A 20,997-nucleotide genomic window follows, 5' to 3' on the forward strand; every position below is an offset into this window, starting at 1 on the left:
TGGAATAATAGAAAAAAAGTATATATATATATATAATCTATGCATTATTTTATATGTACAATAATATAGAAGTAATTGTATGTTGTAAATACAAGAAACTTCCTGCAATGGGACCTGGATACACCAAATTATGATTCTTTTCAACCATCGGCACAATAACAGTACTGTCCAACTAGACCAATCTCTCTTGAGATTGATCTGAAGTTAATCTCGGTGTCCCGTTGAATAAAAACTTAGTACCGTTACTAAGTACTTAGTACCATTTCATTCTTGGCTTTACTTCTAAAAATCCCATCACATGAGTTTCCTTGGTATCTCTAATGTGTACACATTGTCATTTTGGTTTGATGGTTCTGTTTCAAATATGTTCTTATCGTAAACTCAAGTTTCTTCTCCAGAGAGCCGTCTGCCTTCCTATATCCATTTTACAGAACTAACTAATTGTATTTGGTAACAATATCTCAGGAAGTGGGAAGTCCAAGCAGGATATGATTTTATTCAGAGCGATTATCTTAACCACTTATGGAAAAACATGGATTATTTTGGTTGAGGCAAAACGGCCTAATCAACCCAATACAGCATGCAAGGCTATGGTTGGAATTCTGAGATAGCTTTATTGCCAACAGAATTGGAGCCTGATATATTCAATGTGTTTCACTCTAGAGTTATTCAAATTAGGAAGATTATAAGATTCTACAAAGCCCCTATAGCCTGGAGAATATATGTCCTGCAACTGTGTCTACTGGAAGCACTGAATTCCTGAGCATGTTTCTAAGGGGTGGATACATACGGTGCGGTGGCCTCTGAGGCAGTTCTGCTTGTTGTCATCCTAGTAGTATGTTTAAATTGATGACCAGAGCTAATTTAATAAGAGGTTCCCAGCTTTACTATTAGTCAGTAGGACCTGGGGGATTGAAGTTCATGATATCTAGGGTGCTGAGAAGATTGCTCTTTGGGAAGGGCATAGACGATAGAGCACCAAACTTCACAGCAGCATTGGTAGAGAATGACTGAGCTCATAAACACTGGTAGATATGTGTGGGCTATAATTCTCACATCAAAGTGAAATACTTCTGTGCCTATCTATAGGAATTGTTTGGTTGTTGTTTGTTCTTTGTATCAAGAGCTATTTGTGCTATTCATCTTTGGTATCCAGCTTGGAACAACATAGTCTGCCCATATGGTGTTTTGGAAAGAGAGTGTCTATACAGGATTTGGATAAATGAAGATGCAGACACTTTACAAAAAGATAAAAGTCATTCATTTTACAAAAAATGCATGATAGTCATTTCAGTTCACAAAACATCCAACTTGGAAATGATCTGACATTACAATATCAATAAAAATGTGCTATCACTGAAATACATGCATTTTACTATGTAAATTCGTATTAACTTGAAATTGCTATTTTATTTATTTATTTATTTATTTTTGAGATGGAGTCTTGCTCTGTCGCCGGGCTGGAGTGCAATGGTGCGATTTCAGCTCCCTGCAATCTCCACCTCCCAGGTTCAAGTGATTCTCCTGCCTCAGCCTCCTGAGTAGCTGGGACTACAGGCACGTGCCACCACACCCAGCTAATTTTTGTATTTTTAGTTGAGATAGGGTTTCGCCATGTTGGCCAGGATGGTCTTGATCTCTTGACCTCATGATCAGCCCACCTCGGCCTCCCAAAGTGTTGGGGTTACAGGCGTGAGCCATCACGCCCAGCCAAGTTTAAGATTAAACCTATTGTGTGCCCATTAAAGTCCCAGCTCTGGACAAGGTTTCTAGCACTGCCCATGTTAGTATTTAGAATTAAGTGACATGTTCGTTCTCCCATAAGGAATCAGCTGGAAGAGATTAAAGAAACTGACAGTTTTCTTTCTCTTCCTGAGATGGCTTTCTTGTGGTTTTTAATAAAATATTTTAGAATATTTGGCCCCTTCACCTGATTGTAACTACCACACCAATCATAAAACGAAAAGCTTTCTTTTTTAAAGCATCACCTGTCATTTTAATTATCAATCTTTATTTCTTTTTTGTAAAAACTGAAGTAGAAATTATAGTTATTTTGAGACCACAAGTTGGATTGGAAATGTATGCTTTATAATAAAATGCAATTCATTAAAAATATACCTATTTCTTTTAAAAATTAATTATTATTAATTATTATAACATTTTTTACACCAGTGCAACAATCACCACAAGATTTCCATGACCAAATGTTTGGGGGGTTTTCTCCACATACCAAGCAGTGGACAGCAGCTGGGTGTCCTCTAATTCAATTCAATTCTGGTGGTGTCTTCCTGGAGATAGCCTTAGATCTCACAGGTTGAGGGCTCATTCCCACAAGAATGCCTCCCCTTCAGATACCAGTACTGAGCCTAAGCCTCTGGAACTTCAGACTGAGCAGTTTCAAGCAGGGCTTCTCATGGCCTCCCTCTTTGGGCTTGATTAATTTGCTAGAGTGGCTCAGAGAATGTTTACTTAGGTTTACTGGTTTATTATAAAAGGTATTATATTACAAAGGATACAGGTGAAGAGTTGAGTAGGGCAAGGCATATGAGAAGCGGTGCAGAGCTTCCATGCCCTCCACAGGTATACCACCATCCAGGAAACTCTACATGTTTAGCTATATGGGAACTCTCCTAACCCTGTCCTCTTGGGCCTTTTATGCCATTGGATAGGCATGATTGGGAACCCTGTAGAAATGTGATTGAACAAAAAGAGTATGATTTAAACCCAGAAGGGCCTGTGTGTTCAGATTCTTCTTGGCCTCTCTGTGCAGCGTTCCTTCCCCCATGGTATGAGTGTCCTATGACCCACAGTCAGATTAGAGTCCTGCCTTGGGCAGGTGAAAGGAGAGGAGGAGAAGGTAAGAGAGGGAGAGATTCTATTTACTTTAACAAGGGCTGTGGAGTTACGAGCCAGGAACTGTGGATGAAAACCAATATATGTAAATTATAATATCACACTTTCCCCTCTAGTATGTCCTGTGCAATGGTTCCAGTTTATATTCCTAAAGCCCTGCGCTTGTCCTTACCCGGATACTTCCATGAACTCCACTGGAGCAGTGTTTACCTACTGTGGGGCTTAGCCTCATAAAAGTTAATGTAATTTCTTCAGTGAGTCATGCCAGAATCCTTCACAAATGAAGCAATGTAGAATGAAATTAAGTAAAAAATATCAAAGGGCATTTCAGATAGTAAGGGTAAATGCATATGTGGAGTTTTTTGGAAACATGTTTGCCTTATGTTTGTACGTATTTGTGTGTGTGTATGTGTGTGTGTGTGATTAAAGGGTGGATGTGTGTATGTGGTTTGCATGTGGGGAAAAGTTTTTTTTTCCTGTGGGTCATTGTCAATAAAATTTGCAAGCCACTGTTGGAGGATAAAGACCCCACTGAAAGTAATCCATGATCTAGCCTCAATTCAACCTTAACTATAAGCCACAAACTCATTTACACATCCTGTTCACATTCCTTTCTCAAGTCCCAACTTTCCCATCTCAACACCTGTCTTTCCTCCTCCCTCTGCAAAAAAGACATCGGAATACATGGATGACTTTTCATTTTCACATACCCAGAACCTAGAGCAGTGCCTGTCCAAATGCTCACTCAGTAAATGATACAGCATGAATCTGTGCATACCAACAGGACTTTTAACACACACCACTCACTTTAACATCTATGTATTATGTTGCACAATTTCTTGTTTGTGTATGTGTGTTATTGGATGATTCCAGTCCTTTGTACTTAGAACAATGAGGATCACAAAAGGATATGTGAACATGGGAACTGATTTTTTTCTTTTTTGTTGTTTTTGAGACAGAGTCTTGCTTTGTCACCCAGGCTGGAGTGCAGTGGCATGATCTCTGGTCACTGCAAGCTCTGCCTCCTGGGTTCAAGCCATTCTCCTGCCTCAGCCTCCCAAGTAGTTGGGATTATAGGTGCCTGTCAGCATGCCTGGCTAATTTTTGTATTTTTAGTAAAGACGGGGTGTCACCATGTTGTCCAGGTTGGTCTCGAATTCCTGACCTCAGATGATCCACCAGCCTTGACTTCCCAAAGTGCTGGGATTACAGATGTGAGTCACCGTGCCCAACCAGAACTTGCTTTTTTTCATGTTCTTGAAAGTAGAACTGAAAGTGTTATGCCATGATGAAATAAGGTATATTAGACTTCCCATCCTACCATGATTAACTATAAAACAGAAAAAGTACGTAAAGCAACTACAGATAGTGCACAAATATGTCAGCTTTCTTCCTGGGGAAGTTTCTTGACTGTGGCTTAAAGAATTAGACACCAAGCAGAGAGCGAAGATCTTTCTGGGTGGAGGAAACAAAGATTGGAATGTAAGGCTTCTGGAATTCTGAGGGTAACATAATGGAGAAGAGGAATGTAGAATTTGGGAGGTAAGATAATGCAGAAGAGGAAGTTACGATGAGAAGGAGCTCTAGAAATTAGCTTGAAGTCTCCTTGAGTCTTTAACCAAATACAAAGCTGCCCATGCATAGGAGACTAGGAAGCTTACTGAGATACTGTGATGCTGTATAATGCTAGGAATCAGACTAAGTGAAGAAACTTCATTGAACACTCAGAGAATTCAGGTAAAGACCCAGAGAGAAAAAGGCTTTTTTTTTCTTTTTATTATAAAGGCACTTTAATCATAGTGTAAGGGCTAACAAATCTTAAAATAAAATTTTAAAAACTCTAGTGAGATAAAGCTGATTATCCAATAAATTAATTTCCTGCCAGAAGAAAAATCAAAATTTAAAACAAAAAAAAAATTTAGACTCTTAACAATGTGGCACCCATAATGTCAGACATAAAATCAAGAAGAAAGAACATATGAATCATAACCAGGGGGAAAAATGGTCAAAAGAAATAGACTCAGAGGTGACACGAGTGTTAAAATTAGCAGACAAAGACAATAAGCACTATAAAAATATTCCAAATATTTTTAAGATGAAAGTTAAGATATAGATGTAATGTATGAACAGTTGTAAAATATAATAGTGCAATGGAAGCTATTTTTAAACAGATGGAAGGTCTACATCTGACAAATCTTTCATCTGAAATGTAAAATTCATTGAATGGATCTAACAGTGGATTAGAGATTCAGAAGAAAAGATAAATGAACTTGTAGCAAGACAACAGTAACTATCCAAACTAAAGCACAAAGAGTAGGCAGTCTAAAAATAATAAAAAGAACTTCAGTGACCTGTGGAACAATAACAAATGATCGAATGTGTAATTAAAAGCCCAGAAGAAGAAACAGAAGAGATTGAAGCAGAAAAAAATTTAAACACATAATAGCCAAGTATTTTCTAAATATACTTGGCTATTTCTAAATATGATGGAAAATATATATTGAAAAACCAAAAACTTGACAAAATCCAAACAGGAAAAGCACACAATAAAACTACAAATAGGCACATTGTCAAATGTCAAGTTGTTATTTTGCATAAAAATAAAGACCAGTTGAAAGATTAAGATTGCAGAAAAATGAAGAGAAAGCCTTAAAAGTACACAGAGGAAAAAAGACATTGTGAGAGCAATGAGAAGAATGACAACTGATACGATAAAGAATAATGCAGGCCAGGAGATAGTAGCTTTAAAATATTGAAGAAGAATAAATTAATCCTATAATTTCATACCCAGCAAAAACGATCCCTCAACAATTAAGGCAAAATAAAGACATTTTCAGGTAACAAAGGCTGAAGAAATTTGATATATGCATTGTAAAGATGGTAAACTTTTCAAGCTGAAGGAAAGAAATACCAAATAGAAACTCATATCAACATAAAAGAAAGAACACTACAAATAGGTAGTATATAGGCTAATATGAAAGAGGCATGTCTTACATGGCAGCAGACGAGAGTATGAGAGCCAAGCGAAAGGGGTTTCCTTTTATAAAACCACCAGATCTCCTGAGACTTATTCACTACCATGAGAACGGTATGGAGGAAACTGACCCCCATGATTCAATAATTTCCCAATGAGTCCCTCCCATAACACATGAGAACTATGGGAGCTACAATTAAAGATGAGATTTGGGTGGAGACATAGCCAAATCATATCAATGATATAGCTAAAGCTGATGAAGAAAATTATGGGAAACTAAGCAAATACTCAAGCCAACAGAATGCAGGAAAGGAAAAAAATGAAATAAGAAAAACAATACACAATGAAAAAAATGAGACAATTACAAAGTAGCATATTACAGATTAAACCTAACTAGAGCAATGACTCTTGTATGTAAATTAAAAACTCTAATTAAAATGCATAGATTACCAAATTAAACTTTAAGAAACTCAAGGCCCAACTATATATTTTTAAAAGAAGTGCAGTTTAAATATAAAGACACATATAAATTAAAAGTAAAATTATAGAAAATATATATAATGTAAACATTATAGCCAAATATTTACAGCATCATTCATAGTAAAGTATCATTTATAACAATATCATTCAAAGCTGAAGTAACGATATGTCTGACAAAGTAGACTTTCAAACAGGAATTACTAAAGATAAACACTTCATAAAATTAAAAAAAATTGATCAATAATACATTATAATCCTATTGCCATACACCTTGTAACAGAAGCAAAAACTGGCAGAACTAAAGGGAAATTAAAATTATATAAATTATAATTAATGATACTTTTAAAAAATTATTTTATTTCAATAATTTTTAGGCAACAGGTGGTTTTGGTTACATGGGCAAGTTATTTAGTGGTGATTTCTGAGATTTTGGTGGACCTGTCACACGAGCAGTGTACACTGTACCCAATGTGTAGTCTTTTGTCTGTCAATCCCTTCCACCCTTCTCCCTGTGTCCCCAAGGTCCATTATATCATTCTTATGCCTTTGCATCCTCATAGCTTAGCTCCCACTTATTAAGTGAGAACGTACGGTATTTGGTTTTTCATTCCTGAGTTACTTCACTTAGAATAATGGTCTCCAACTCCATCCAGATTGCTGCAAATGACATTATTTTGTTCTTTTTTATGATTTTTTCTTGATGATTTGTTTGAATTTCTTGTAGATTCTGGATATTAGTCCTTTATTGGATGCATAGTTTGCAAATATCTTCTCCCACTTTGTGGGTTGTATGTTTACTCTGCTGATTCTTTTGCTACGCAGAAGCCTTTTAGTTTAGTTAGGTCGCATCTCTATTTTTGTTTCTGTTGCATTTGCTTTTGGGTTCTTGGTCATGAACTCTTTGCCTAGGCCAACATCTAGAAGGCAACTCTTTGCCTAAGCCAACATCCACTGTTATCTTCTAGAATTTTTCTGGTTTTAGGCCTTAGATTTAAGTCTTTGATCCATATTGAGTTAATTTTCATATAAGGTGACAGATGAAGACCTAGTTTTATTCTGCTACATGTGGCTTGCCAGTTATCCCAGAACCTTTTGTTGAATAGAGTGTTCTTTCTCTACTTTATGTCCTTGTTTGCTTTATCAAAGATCAGTTGGCTGTAAGTATTTCGCTTTATTTCTGGGTTCCCTTGGTCTGTGTGGTCTGTTCCATTGGTCTATGTGCCTATTTTTATACCAGTACCATGTTGATCTGGTAACTAGAGCCTTCTAGTATAGTTTGAAGTTGGATAATGTGGTGCCTCTGTATTTGTTCTTTTTGCTTAATCTTGCCTTGGCTAGCTATGTAGGGTATTTATCATATGAATTTTAGGATTTTTTTTTTTGAGTTCTGTGAAGAATGATGATAGTACTTTGATGGGAATTGCGTTAAATCTGTATATTGCTTTTGGCAGAATGGTCATTTTCACTATAATGATTCTACCCATCTGAGCACGGGATGTGTTTCCATTTGTTTGTATCATCTATGATTTCTTTCAGCAGTGTTTTGTAGTTTTCCTTGTAGAGATCTTCCACTTCCTTGGTTAGGTATATTCCTAAGTCGTTTCTGTTGTTGTTGTTTGTTTTTTGTTTTGCAGCTGTTGTAAAAGAGATTGAGTTCTTGATTTGATTCTCAGCTTGGTTGTTGTTGGTGTATAGCAGTACTACTGATTTGTGTACATTGATTTTGTATCCTGAAACTTGACTGAATTAATTTATCAGATCTAGGAACTGTTTGGATGAGTCCTTAGGTTTTCTAGGTATAAAAATTATATCCTTGGCGAACAGTGAGAGTTTGACTTCCTCTTTGCCAATCTGGGTGCCGTTTCTTTATTTCTCTTGTCTGATTGCCCTAGCTAGGACTTCCAGTACTATGTTGAATGGAAGCAGTGAAAGTGGGCATCTTTGTCTTGTTCTAGTTCTCAGGAGGAATGCTTTCAACTTTTCCTCATTCAGTATGATGTCAGCTGTGGGTCTGTCATAGGTAGCTTTTATTACCTAGAGGTATGTTTCTTCTATGCCAAGTTTACTAAGGGTTTTAATCATAAAGGGATGCTGGATATTGTCAAATGCTTTTTCTGCATCTATTGAGATAATCATATGATTTTTGTTTTTAATTCTGTTTATGTGATGTATCACATTTATTGACTTGTGTATGTTAAACTATCCCTGTATCCCTGGTATAAAATCCACTTGTTCATGGGGTATTATCTTTTCGATATGCTGTTGGATTTGGTTAGCTAGTATTTTGTTGCAGATTTTTGCATCTATGTTCATCATGAATATTGGTCTGTAGTTTACTTTTTTTTTTGTTGTTATATCCTTTCCTGGTTGGGTATTAGGGTGATATTGCCTTTGTAAAATGCTTGAAGGGGAATTTCCTCTTTATCTTTTGGAATAGTTTCGGTAAGATTGACCAATTTTTCTTTGAATGTCTGATAGAATTTAGCTGTGAATCCATCTGGTCCTGGACATTTTTTTGTTAACTTTTTTTATTACTATTTTAATCTTACTACTTGATATTGGACTATTCACAGTTTCTATTTCTTCCTGATTTAATCTGGGAGGGTTGTGTATTTCCGGGAATTTATTCATCTCCTCTAGATTTTCTAGTTTGTGCACATAAAGTTGTTCATAGTAGCCTTGAATGATCTTTTATGTTTCTGTGGCAGTGGTTGTAATATCTCCTGTTTCATTTCTAATTGAGCTTGTTTGGATCTTCCCTCTTCTTTTCTTGGTTAGTCTTGCTAATAGTCTTTCAATTTTGCTCATCTTTTCAAATAACCAGCTTTTTGTTTCATTTGTCTTTTGTGTTGTTTTTGTTTGTTTGTTTCAATTTCATTTAGTTCTGCTCTGATGTTTGTTATTTCTCTTCTGCTGGGTTTGAGTTTGGTTTGTTCTTGTTTCTATAGTTCCTTGAGGTATGACTTTATATTGTCTATTTGTGCTCTTTCAGGCTTTTTGATATAGGGATTTAATGCTATGAACTTTTCTCTTACCACTGCTTTTACTGTTTCCTAGAGGCTTTGCTAAGTTTTGTCACTGTTATAATTCAGTTCAAATAATTATTTAATTTTCTTCTTGATTTCACTGTTGACCCACGGATCATTCAAGATCAGGTTATTTTCTTTTCTTTTTCTTTTTTTCCTGAGATGGAGTTTTGCTCTCATTGCCCAGGCTAGGGTGCAGTGTTGCGATTGCAGCTCACTGCAACCTCCACCTCCTGGGTTCAAGCGATCCTCCTGCCTCAGCCTCCCAAGTAGCTGGGATACAGGCATGTGCCACCACGCCTGGCTATTTTTTTGTATTCTTAGTAGAGACAGAGTTTTGCCATGTTGGCCAGGCTGATCTCAAACTCCTGGCCTCAAGTGATCCACCTGCCTCAGCCTCCCAAAGTGCTGGCATTACAGGCATGAGCCACCACGCCCAGCCAATTGTCATGTATTTGTATAGTTTTGAGTGTTCTTTTTGGAATTAATTTTCTGTATTATTCCACTATAGTCTGAGAGGACATAATTTCAATTTTCTTAAATTTATTGAGACTTCTTTTGTCACCTATCATATGGTCTATCTTTGAGTATGTTCCATTTTCAATGGGAATATTTGAGAGTGTTCCCATTCTCAATGGAAATGTTCTCAAAGATAGACCATATGACCAAATAATAGGTCACAAAAGAAGTGATCTATGTGTGTGCCAATGAAACAAGTGTGCCAATGAAAAGAATGTACATTCTGCAGCTGTTGGGTAAAATGTCCTGTTAAAATCTGTTAAGTCCATTTTGTCCTAGGGTATAGTTTAAGTCTATTGTTTCTTTGTTAACTTTCTGCCTTAATTACCTGTCTGGTGCAGTCAGTGGAGTATTGAAATTCCCCAGTATTATTGTGGTGTCATTTATCTTATTTCTTAGGTCTAGTACCAATTGTTTTATAAAATTGGGAGCTCAGTGTTAGGTGCATATATATTTAGGATTATAATATCTTCCTGTTGGACTAATCCTTTTATTGTTATATAATGTACCTCTTTGTCCTTTTTTTTTTTAACTTCTGTTTCTTTAAAGTCTGTTTTGTCTGATATAAGAATAGCTACACCTGCTCACTTTTGGTTTCCATTTGTGTGGAATACCTTTTCCACCTCTTTACCTTAAATTTATGTGAGCCCTTATGTGTTAGGTGAGTATCTTGAAGATAGCAGATACTTGAGTTGGTGGATTTTTATCCATTCTGCCATTCTGTACTTTTAAGCAGAGCATTTAGGCCATTTACATTCAATGTTAGTATTGAGATGTGAGGTACTGTTCTATTCATCGTGTTAGTTGTTGCCTCAATACCTTGTTTTTTCCCATTGTTTCATAGGCCCTATGAGATTTATGTTTTAAGGAGGTTCTATTTTGGTGTATTTCAAGGTTTTATTTAAATATTTAGAACTCCTTTTAGCATTTCTTGTAGTGCTGGCTTGGTAGTGGCAAATTTTCTCAGCCTCTGTTTGTCTGAAAAATACATTATCTGTTCTTCATTTATGAAGCCTAGTTTCACTAGATACAAAATTCTTGGCTGATAACTGTTTTGTTTAAGGAGGCTATAGATAGGACCCCAATCCCTTCTCACTTGGGGGTTTTTGCTGAGACATCTTCTATTAATCTGATAGGTTTTCCTATATAGGTTATCTGATACTTTTTCATCACAACTCTTAAGATTCTTTCCTTTGTCTTGACTTTAGATAAGCTAATGACTGAGGGCCTAGATGATGATCTTTTCATGATAAACTTTCCAGGTGTTCTTTGAGTTTCTTGTATTTGGATGTCTAGATCTCTAGCATGGCCAGGGAAATTTTCCTTGGTTATTACCTCAAATAAGTTTTCCAAACTTTTAGATTTCTCTTCTCCCTCAGGAACATCAATGATTTTTAGTTTTGGTTGTTTAACATTATCCCAAACTTCTTGGAGGCTTTGTCTATTTTTAAAATTCTTTTTCCTTTGTCTTTGTCTGATTGGGTTAATTTAAATGCCTTATCTTTGAGTTCTGAAGTTCCTTCTACTTGTTCAATTCTACTGTTGAAACTTTCCAGTCTATTTTGCATTTCTCTAAGTGTATCTTTCATTTCCAGAAGTTGTGATTATTTTAATTTTTGATATCAATTTCTCTGGAGAATTTTTCATCCATATCCTGTATTTTTTTTAAAGTTTTTAAGTTGGTTTTTGCCTTTATCTGGTATCCCCTTGAGTAGCTTAATAATCAACCTTCTGAATCCATTATCTGTCAATTCAGAGATCTTCTTGGTTTCGATCCATTGCTGGGGAGTTGGTGAGATCATTTAGGGGTGTTATAGAACCCTGTTTTGTCATGTTACCAGAATTATTCTTCTGGTTCTTTCTCATTTGGACAGACTATTTCAGTGGAAAGGTCTGAAACTCTAGCCCTGCTGTTCAGATTCTTTTGTTTTACAGGATGATCTCTTGATGTAGTGCTCTTCCCTTCCCCTAGGGATGGGGCTTCCTGAGAGCTGAACTGATGTAATTGTTATTGCTCTTCTGGGTCTAGCCACCAGTCTGGACCCCCAGGCTCCCCTTGTTGATGGTGGGGACTGTGCAAATTGTCCTGTGATGTAATCTGTCTTCAGGTCTCACAGCCTGGATACCAGCACCTGCTCTGGTGGAGGTTGCAGGGAGTGAAGTAGACTTTGAGAGTCTTTGGTTTTAGTATTAGCCATTTTCATGCTGTTGATAAAGACATACCCAAGCCTGGGCAATTTACAAAAGAAAGAGATTTAATGGACTTACAGTTCCACATGGCTGAGGAGGCCTCACAATCATGGTGGAAGGTGAAAGTCACATCTCACATGGTGGCAGACAGGATAAAAGAGCTTGTGCAGGGAAACTACACTATATAAAACCAACAGATCTTGTGAGACTTATTCACTATCATGAGAACAGCACAGGAAAGACCTGCCCCATTATTCAATTGCCTCCCACCAGGTCCCTCCCACGATAAGATGGAATTCAAGATGAGATTTGGGTGGGGACGTAGCCAAACCATGTCAGTTGTAGATATGTTTCGTGTTCTGGCTTTCTCAAATGCTGGTTATGTGAGCAGTGAAGTTGTCATGTGGGCATACTCCGGACCTCTGGTTAGCCAAGATGTTGCAAGCAGTAGAATTAGCTGTTGTTTCCTTCTTCCTGGGATCATGGTTATTTTGTAATGAGTTTCTGTAATGTTCTGAGTTGGTTGGCCTCCAGCCAGGGGGTGGCACTTTCAAGAGAGCACACCAGCTGCAGTAGTAGCAGGGATATCTAAACTTGCCCAAAGTTGGCCAGAGTAAGTATTTTGGTTTCTCAGGCAATAGGTGGGGCTGTAAGCCTCCCCAAAGTTTCTGTCTTTTGTGTTCAGCTACAAGGGTGGTTAAAGAAATACCATCAGGTGGGGGCAGTGTTAGGTGGGTCTGGCCTCAGATTCTTCTTGGGTAGGGCTTGCTGTGGCCACTGAGGGGGATGGGGGAGGTGGTTCTCAGGTTAATGGGATTATTTTCCAGAGAAGTGGGGGATAGCTGGTAGTGAGACACCTCACCTAGGTCCCAGGCAGTTGGCAAGGCTCATGTCACTCTTGCAGTGCCCTGCTCAGACCTTGCCCGAGACCCTGAGCTTCCCCACTGAGAAAGAAAGCACAGCTTCCAAACATCGCCCCTCCCCATCTGCCCACACTGTCAGTGGTGGCTCCTGCACTTGTATCTGCAGCAGTTCATGCTTGACCTCCAGATTCTGCTCAAGAAAATTTGTACCCTGTCAAAACTATTACTAATTTCAGTTGAAAGCTTCTTTCATCCTGTGACTCCTCCCTAATTCCACTGGCTGTCTCCCTCGAGGGTCCCTGTGAGATACAGTCAGGGATGGCTTCCCTGGGCTCAGCCTGGAGACTGGGAGCACCTACAAGGCTCTTTCCACTGCTGCTTCTACTTCTTTATTTTGCATGGCTCTTTAAATCTGTTTCAGCTCTAAGTAAGGTTAAATCCTTCCCCCATAATCTGGATTTTCAGATTCCCCAGTGGGGATGTGTGTTCAGTGGCAGATTTCCCCCTCTCACTTTGGGAACTCACAGTTTTTTGTCTGTCTCACAGAATTTGCAACAGGATGCCACTTCTTTCAAAGGATCTATGAATTATTTTGGTTTTCCTGGTATGTTCCTGCAGAGGTTCTTGGAGCAAAAGCTCGTAGTGCAAGTCTCCACACACTGTTCTGCCCATCCAAGTGGCAGCTGCACATTAGCCCAGTGTCCTATCTGCCATCTTGTCCTCAATTTCTAATATTAAAATTATATAAGATCATTAGAGATCCTAACACTTAACTCTCAGTACTTGATATGCTAAGTAAACAAAGCCTTTATTAAGGACATGGAAAACTTAAAAAAACACTATATCAGTGATATTAACACAATTAATATTTATAAAACACTATACCCAACAATATATATTCAAGTATACATGGAACATTCTTAAAGAAAGAGTATATTTTAGGTAACATAATAAATCTCAGAAAATGTAAAGCAATTGAAATCATGTAGAGTGAGTTCTCTGATCAAAATGGAGTTAAATTAAAATGAAAATAGAAATATATCTGGAAAATTCCAAAATACTTGTACATTAAGCCATACACCCTTAAATAACCTATAAGGCAAAGATGAAATCACAGTAAAGTTAGAAAAATTTTAAATTAAATGATAATAAAAATATAGCAAAGCAAAATTTGTCAGAAACCATTTAAACCATTGATATGGTTAGGCTTTGTGTCCCTACCCAAATATCATCTTGAATTGTAATTTCATAATCCCCATAATCCCCAGGTGTCAAGGAAGAGACCAGGTAGAGGTAATTGAATCATGGAGGTGGTTTCCCCAATGCTGTTCTCAAGATAGTGAGTGAGTTCTTATGAGATCTAATGGTTTTATAAGGGGCTTTTTCCCCTTCGCTCAGCACTTCTCCTTCCTGCTGCCTTGTGAAGAAGGTCTTTGCTTCCCGTTTGCCTTCTGCCATTATTGTAAGTTTCCTGAGGCCTCCCCAGCCATGCTGAACTGTCAGTCAATTAAACCTCTTTCCTTTATAAATTACCCAGTCTCAGAAAGTTCTTTATAGCAGTATGAAAATAGACTAATACAGCCATGTTGAGAAGGAAATTTATTATTTCAAATTGTATATGAAAAAAGAATAAAGGTATAAAATCAATGATATCAGCCTTCAATTTAAGCAGCTAAAATTAAAAAGCAAATTAAACACAAAGTAAGTAGCATGAGGAAAACGAAGAAGAGTGTAAATCAAGGAAATTGATAAAAGAAACCCAATAGAAACAATTTTAAAAATCAAATGTCATTATTTGATAAGATAAAATCCTAACTATACTTATAAAGAAAATAAGATACAAGTTTTACTAGCGATAGGAATGTAGAGAAGACATCATTACAGCTCCTTCAGACATTGAAAGCAAAAATAAAACCTTTTGAAAACTTTTATATCAATAAATTTAATGATGTAAATAAATTTCTTGAAAGTTACAAACAACCAAACTCCTTCAAGATGAAATAGATGAGTCCTTTCTCATACTATTTTCTAACCTCTCAGATTCTTCTAATGATCGTTTTCCACTATATCTTTCTTCAATTAAGATAAACAGATCTGTAACACTATTCCAGGCAGATGCACCTATAAAGCCCTCCATAAATATGTATCTGCTGGCCATCTTAGATCTTTTCAAAACAAGGCTCACAAAACTATACCAGATTCCTCAAGCTACACTCATGTTTCACTCATTGAAGTGTCCTCAATGTATAGTTTAGTAAGCACTTAATTGTAGATCATCAAACTATTTAATAAACTTTTCAGGCATCTGAAGCAGCCCCTTAGGAAAATCAACAATCTCTCAAGCCGAGAAGTCTTATCTTTACTTCTTTTGTAGCCTTCACAGCCTTGATCACCGTGCACATCACAACTCTAAACGTTCCATAGAATCATTTGCCCTGCCCCTTCCCACACACCACCCACTTGGAGAAGCAGCAGCTGTTGGAGGCTGGCTGTTGAACTACACAATAGTACAAGTAGAGCTAGGGAATATATAGAAGTTTAGGCTGATTCTTTGATGGCCATAAAACATGTAAGATAAAAGTTACTTTTTATTTTTCTCCCTACTGTAAGTCTATTTGGTCATCATTCAAGTGTTCTCTCTAAGACAGAAAAAATATCTGATTAATCAAGAGTCCCAGATGTGTTTTACTTAAATTTTACTGAATGCTAAAACTCACAGTAGAGGAATACAGGTTTACCTGCTTATGGTGCTTTGCTTTACTGTGCTTTGCAGATATTGCATTTTTCACAAGTTGAAGGTTTGTGGCAAACCTGCACTGAGCAAAGTCTACAGGTACTGTTTTTTCCACAGCACATGTTTACATTGTGTGTCTTTGTCACATTGTGGTAATTCTCACAACATTTCAAACTTTATTATTATTATTGTGATATCTCTTTTGGTGAACTGTAATCAGGGATTTTTGATGTTACCATTGTAATTATATTGGGGCACCACAAACCACACCCATATAAGACAGCAGACTTAATTGATAAATATTGTGTGTGTTCTCCACAGGTCAGTTTTTTCTCTATTTCTCTCCCTCATCTTAGGCCTCCCTATTCCCTGAGACATAATAATGTTAAAATTAGGCCAATTAATAACCCTACAATTACCCATAAGTGTTCAACTAAAAAGGAGTCAAATAAAAGGACGAGACACTCATTTTAAGTCAAAAGCTAGAAATGATTAACCTTAGTGAGAAAGACATATCTAAAGCTGAGGTAGGCAGAAATCTAGGCCTCTTGTTGTCAGTTAGCCAAGTTGTAAATGTAAAGGAAAAGTTCTTGAAGGAAATTAAAAGTGCTACACCACGTGAAACCGGGAGGCAGAGCTTGCAGTGAGCCAAGATTGTGCCACTGTACTCCAGCCTGGGTGACAGAGCGAGACTCTGTCTCAAAAAAAAAAAAAAAAAAAAAACCTTGCTACTCCAGTGAATACACAAATAAGAAAGTGAAACAGCCTTCTTGCTGATAGGGAGAATGCTTGAGTGGTCTGGATAAAAGATCAAACGAGTTGCAACATTCCCTTAAGCCAAAGCCTAATTCACAGCAAGGTCCTAACTTTCTTCAATTCTAGGAAGGCTGAGAGAGGTAAAGAAGCTGCAGAAGAAAAATCTGAAGCTAGCAGAGATTGTTTCATATGGAAAGAAGCCATCTCCATAACAGAAAAGTGCAAGGTGAAGCAGCAAGTGTTGATGTAGAAGCTGCAGCAAGTTATCCAGAAGATCTAGTTAAGATCACTGATGAAAGTAGCTACATTTATCACCAGATTCTTAATGTAAATAAAACAGCCTTCTAATGGAAGATAATGCCATCTAGTACTTTCATAGCTAGAGAGGAGATGTCAATGCCCGGCTTCAAAGCTTCAAAAGACAGGCTGACTCTTGTTAGTGGGTAATGCAGCTGGTGACTAAGTTGAAGCCAATGCTCACTGACCATTCTGAAAATCCTAGGGCTCTTAATAATTAAGCTAAATTGTGTGCTTTAGAAATGGAACAACAAAGCCTGGATGACAGAACATCTATTTATAGCATGGTTTACTTAATATATTTAAGCTCACTGTTGAAACCTACGCTAAAAAATTATTTTCAAATATTACCACTCATTGACAATTCACCTAGTCACCCGAGAACTCTGATGAACATGTACAAGGAGAAAGCTGTTGTTTTCATTCCTGCCAACACAACATCCTTCTGTAGCCCATGGATCAAGGAGTCATTTCAACTTTCAAGCCTTATTATTTAAGAAATACATTTTGTAAGGTGAATGCTTATACACTGATAGTAGAATGTAAACTAGTACAACTTCTATGGAAAGCAACATGGAGATTTGTTGAAGAATTAAAAGTAGATATACCATTTGATCCAGCAATCCCACTACTGGGTATCTACCCAAAGGAAAAGAAGTCATTATATCAAAAAGACACCTGCACACATATTTTTATTGCAACACAGTTCATAATTGCAAAGATATGGAACCAACCTAAATGCCCATTGACTAATGAGTGGGAATGTATATATGCACCATGGAATACCTACTCAGCCATAAAAAAGAACAAAATGATGTATTTTGCAGCAGCTTTGATGCAGCTGAGACCACTATTCTAAGTGAAGTAACTCAGAAATAGAAAACCAAATACCATCTGTTCTCACTTATACTTAAGTGGGGGCTAAGCTATGGGTATGCAAAGACATACAGAGTGCTATAATGGACTTTAGAGACTCAGAATGGGGAGGGTGGAAGCAGGGTGAGAGATAAAGACTACATATTGAGTACAGTGTACACTATTCGGGTGATGAGTGCACTAAAATCCCAGATTTCACCACTGTACAAGTCATTCATGTCACCAAAACCCACTTGTATCCCAAAAGCTATGGAAATAAAAAAAGTCTTAAAATAAGTACATTCTGTAAGGCTAAAGCTATTATAGATAGTGATTCCTGTGATGGATCTGGACAAAGTAAATTGAAAGCCTAAATTGAAAGGATTTGCCATTCTAGATGCCATTCAGAACTTTCATGATTCATGGGAGGAGGTCAAAATATCAACATTAACAGGAATTTGGAAAAAGTTGATTCCAACCTTCATGGATGATTTTGAGCTGTTCAAGACTTCAGTGGAGGAATTAACTAAAGATGTGGTGGAAATAGCAAAAGAGCTAGAATTAGAAGTGGATCCTAAAGATGTGAATGAATTGCTGCAATCTCCTGATAAATCTTGAATGAATGAGGAGCTTCTTCTCGTGGATGAGCAAAGAAAATGGTTTCTTAAAACGGAATCTACTTCTGCTGAAGATGCAGTGAATGTTATTGAAATAACAACAGAGGATTTTGTTTAGAATATTGCATCAACTTACTTGATGAAGCAGTGGCAAGGTTTGAGAGGATTGACTCCAATTTTGAAAGAATTTCTACCGTGGGTAGAATGTCATCAAAGACCACATGTTATCGAGAAATCATTCATGAAAGGAAGACTCAATTGATGCAGCAAACTTCATTGTCATCTTATTTCAAGAAATTGACACAGCCACCTTAACCTTCAGCAAGCAACACCCTGATCAGTCAGCAGCCAAAAACATTGAGGCAAGACTTTCCACCAGCAAAAAGATTATAAGTCACTGAAGGCTCAGATGATTATTAGCATTTTTTAGCAAGATAAATTTTAAGTTAAGGAATGGATATATTATTTTAGACATACTGCTATTGAACACTTAATAGTAGACTACAGTATAGGATAAACACTACTTCTATGTGCACTAGGAAACCAAAAAACCACGTGACTCACTTTGCAACATTCACTTTATTGTGATGGTCTGGAGTCAAACTCACAATGTCTCTGAAGTGTGTCTGTACTAAATCGAGCAACTGGTTTTATAAATATTTTTGAAAGATTTCTCAACTATGTATGCAATCTACAACTGTGTTCATTTTCTGTGTATTCTCCAAAATGTGCATTTCTATTTTAACATTTGCAGTGACATTTTGAATTGTTATCTCTGCACTGTTTCAGAGTTTTCTCTTCTTAATACAAACTTAGATGTTCATTTTTAAGGTTAACGTAACCACTAGAGAATGGCAGGTTTTTGCTCCACTGGAGTGCTTACCGGAAATGTAACGACCTTTTGATGTTAGATTCAATTTAAACTGTCATTGGTCTTTTGAACTTCATCTGTTCACATTTTTAATTTTTTATTGGCACCCTTTTAAACATGTAATCAAAATATTTACCGTTTCATAATCATTTTACTGGATTACTAAAAAGTCTATACCATAAACATAATTCATGTAGTATTTTCATTTCAGTGAAAATCACATTACCAATTTCGTAAGAAATATGAAATTAGAGGTAAAAAAATCTGATATCTTAGCAGAATTTCAGTCATGTATATCCTCCATGAAATAGGCTAAAACTACACTATAGTTACAATCTCTCTTGATTAACTTTTTAGCTTCTATGGGGGTGGGGGTAGGAGCTTCTCTGAATGGCTAAAACAAGATTATAAAGTTGAATTTCTATGAAATGGCTTCTAAAACCAGAGTGAAGGAAGTGTGTGTCCCATGTTTGGCAGCAATTTTTCTAGACTCCTGGATTTTACCAGCTGGTAATATTCCAAAAGCAAATTTGATGTCAATTAAGGTTGCAAATTTTCTTTTTTGTTCTTGCAAGTAAGAACATACAAGCAAACACTACTATCTTCTCTGGTTATTATTTCACATAAGAAAATAAAATTACACCAAAAGACATAGGAAGCCCTAATTTTGAGAATGATGGACATTTCTTGAAACCAAAGAATAGGCTACGTGAAAAACATACATTTTATCATGACAGTCTTGTACATGTCTTTATAGATTAATTGTTGCCAGACTCTGTTTTAAAACATGAAACCTAGGCAGGACTACTTGGATATGGATTCCCAGTATCCATGGTGTTTACAACCCTTCATTGCAATGTTGGAGAGCTAGATTCTGTGTGTGTGTGTGTGTGCACGCACACGCGTGTGCACATTCTGAATACAAAGAATCTGTGGTTGCCCATTTTTGGAGGGTATCATCTATGTCCTCTAAGAAGAAATAGAGAGTTAGTTGTTAGAGGATTTTAAGGCCTCCATGGAGATTACAAATGTTGGCCGGGCGCGGTGGCTCACGCCTGAAATCCCAGCACTTTGAGAGGCTGAGACGGGCGGATCACGAGGTCAGAAGATCGAGACCACTCTGGCTAACACGATGAAACCCCGTCTCTACTAAAAATACAAAAAAAATTAGCCGGGTGTGGTGGCAGACGCCTGTAGTCCCGGCTACTTGGGAGGCTGAGGCAGAAGAATGGCGTGAACCCGGGAGGCGGAGCTTGCAGTGAGCCAAGATCCCGCTACTGCACTCCAGCCTGGGCAACACAGCGAGACTCCGTCTCAAAAAAAACAAAAACAAAGACATATTAAGTGAATTTGAAGTTCTTTTATAGAAAGCATAGAATCGATGCCCACAAACTTTATCTAGGAAATTCCACAGTTTAGGAGAGCATTGTCCTTACTATGTCAAATCCTCAAGGAGGAAAACATTTGCCTTTGAATTATGCACCTCCTGAGAGACTGCTGAATTCATGTAATACTAATGTAGACATTTCAATCATGCTATTTTGAATGGTATCAGGAAGCCAAATCCAAAGTAAGTGCTATATTTTCTTCTGGCTACTGGTAGTTTCTATTCTACATTTTTAAGTATCTTATTTGAGCATGTTACTGAATTATCAAATCCTCTAAAAGTTTGAGAAGACTAGATCAAGCTGTATCAAAAAGAGATGCAGACATTTAAATGAAGCATGAAGTTAGCTTCCATTTTCTTACTTAGTTATTATCTACTCTATTTCACCAAGTTGATAACAGGTCTGCACAAGTTTTATTCTAAACCACCCAGATGTGAGAAAGGCAACCTATGATGTAGTTATAATAAAAACACAACTATATTTGTTAAGACATTTGATATAGTTGTACCTAATCAGTTTTGAAAAGTAGAACTCAGTGTTCAAGTACTATTAATTTGATATCTCTGCCAGATGG

At 37.0% G+C, this 20,997-nt stretch overlaps 1 long non-coding RNA gene across 3 annotated transcripts in view; it reads left to right on the plus strand.

The window, feature by feature from the left end:
- The window catches only part of LOC129464525 (uncharacterized), a 71,669-nt gene that overhangs the window by 5,281 nt on the left and 45,391 nt on the right, over positions 1 to 20,997 (plus strand). For 2 of the 3 annotated variants that reach the window (XR_008651622.2, XR_008651623.2), the window contains exons 1-2: positions 4,406 to 4,590; positions 15,679 to 15,738. This is a non-coding gene — a long non-coding RNA (uncharacterized lncRNA). Of the gene's footprint in view, positions 1 to 4,405; positions 4,591 to 15,678; positions 15,739 to 20,997 lie in introns of those variants that run through there. The other variant, XR_010116374.1, reaches the window with a different exon arrangement.

Source organism: Symphalangus syndactylus, chromosome 16 (genome assembly GCF_028878055.3).
Source record: "Symphalangus syndactylus isolate Jambi chromosome 16, NHGRI_mSymSyn1-v2.1_pri, whole genome shotgun sequence".
NCBI lineage: Eukaryota > Metazoa > Chordata > Mammalia > Primates > Hylobatidae > Symphalangus > Symphalangus syndactylus.